The sequence below is a fragment of the Palaemon carinicauda genome, chromosome 16 (genome assembly GCF_036898095.1).
Source record: "Palaemon carinicauda isolate YSFRI2023 chromosome 16, ASM3689809v2, whole genome shotgun sequence".
Classification (NCBI taxonomy): domain Eukaryota; kingdom Metazoa; phylum Arthropoda; class Malacostraca; order Decapoda; family Palaemonidae; genus Palaemon; species Palaemon carinicauda.
In genome coordinates, this window is record NC_090740.1 from 46,134,617 (window position 1) to 46,137,116 (window position 2,500).

Consider the following 2,500-nt stretch of genomic DNA (forward strand, 5'->3'; position numbering starts at 1 on the left):
TCAGCTAAACTTTAATCAACCAAGAAATCAGGCAGGCTGTAGAAGTATGCATTCGACAAGCGAAAATATCCATGCAATTAAGTAACCAAAGGAAAAATCAACAGAGTATGACATACCACTATGTATGGCATTTATAGACTATGAGAAATCTTTAGATTTTGTCAAAACCTCAGCAGTAATGAAAGCCCTACAAAGACAAGGAACAGATGAATCTTATGTTAGAACTCTTGAAGATATATACGGCCTAGAAGATGTTTTAACAATTTATATATATATATATATATATATATATATATATATATATATATATATATATATATATATGTATGGATGTATGTATGTATGTATATATGTACATATATACATACAGTATATATATATATATATATATATATATATATATATATATATATATATATATATATATATATGTATGGATGTATGTATGTATGTATATATGTACATATATACATACAGTATATATAGATATATATATATATATATGTATATATATAAATATATATATATATATATATATATATATATATATATATATAAATATATATATATATATATATATATATATATATATATATATATATATATATATATATATATATATATACATATATATATATACATATATATATATATATATATATATATATATATATATATATATATATATATATATATATATATAGAGAGAGAGAGAGAGAGAGAGAGAGAGAGAGAGAGAGAGAGAGAGAGAGAGAGAGAGAGAGAGAGAGAGAGAGAGAGTTGAATTGACATTAAGATTTATTCTATAAGGGATATTATATGTTAGTAATTTATGTTGAATATCCACCTTTGGAGGTCAGGGTAATAATTTTCGCTCCATTTTCAGATTCAGTCAATAAATTCCTGAAGCGAATATTATAATTTTTTTTTTTTTTTAAGTTTTCCAAAGAGTTAATGGTTTCTCTCATTAACCTCAAAAAATATTAAGCAAAGGATATTCGATATGCTTTTCTTAAAAAAAAAATTCAAAATTATGATGACACTATAATATCAAATATCTTTTTCCAACCAATTGCAGTTTAAATTGAATATTTTAATGTAAAAAAAAAAAATCCCAACGGAGCGAAACGTATAGATGAAGCATTGGGAATGAAACTATCATTATTATAAAGGTTATTGGATTTAAAATAATAGTTGTATCGAGTATACATTTTATCGTTAAAAAAATAATTGATAAATGTCCCTGTTATTTTACTTAGTAATTACCCAAAACTGATTGCGCAGATACCATTTATCTATGAAATATTCATGAATTTCCACCAAAAGCAGCTTTCCCTAATGAATGCAGTAGCTGCAGAATACACCTAAAAACATTTTCTTCCGCAACAATATTTCTGTATCTCTCTATTGCCCTTTTGCTTGTTTGCTGGTATTATTTCATTTTTATTCTAGATTCATATACTTTCATATACTCTCTCTTCTAATACAATCAATATTTTCAGAATATTATCAAAATGATCTTCATTTTATGTGGAATACTCAGTACCTCCTCACGGGGAGTATTGTGGTAGTGCCAAGGTCATTAAGTAGTATAAAGCAAAGCTTCTATTTTAGCAATTTCTCTGTTTGTGAAGTGGCCAAGTTATTTAAAAAGGTCACAAAAATTCAAAGATATTGATGCAAGAAAATACAGAGAGAGAGAGAGAGAGAGAGAGAGAGAGAGAGAGAGAGAGAGAGAGAGAGAGGGAGAGAGATGTATTTTATAATGAATATTATATGTTAGTCATTTATGTTAAATCAATGGCGATAATTTGTACCCCATTTTCAGATTTAGTCAATATTTTCCTGAAGCAAATATGTACTTTTAGGGAATTTTCCAGAGTTAATGGTTTTTCTCATTAACTTCATAAAATATTAGGTGAAGGATATTCAATATGCTTTTCTCCAAAAAATGTTAAAATAATGATGTGACTAGATTATCAAATATACTTTTCCAACCAATTGCAGTTTATATTGAATATTGCAATGTAAGTAAAAACATTTGTTCACATCAAAACGAAACGTATAGATGTAGTATTGGGAATGAAACTACCATTATTATAAAGGTCATTGTAATTAAAATAATAGTTTAATTGAGTATAAATTTTATCGTAAAAAATTATTTGATAAAAGTCCCTTTTATTTTACTTAGTAATTCCCCAAAACTGATTGCGCATATGCCATTTATCTATCAAATATTCATGAATTTCCACCAAAAGCAGCTTTCCCTAATAACGCAGTAGCAGCAGAAAACACCTAAAAACATTTTCTTATATTGCCCTTCTATTTGTTTGCTGGTATTATTCCAGTTTTATTTTAAATTCATATGCTCTCATATACTCTCTATTATAATAAAATAAATTTTTTCAGGATATTATAGAAGGGATCTTTGTTTTATCTGAAATGCTCTGCACTTCCTCACAGGGAGTATCGTGGTAATGCCAAGGTCATTAATTAGTAT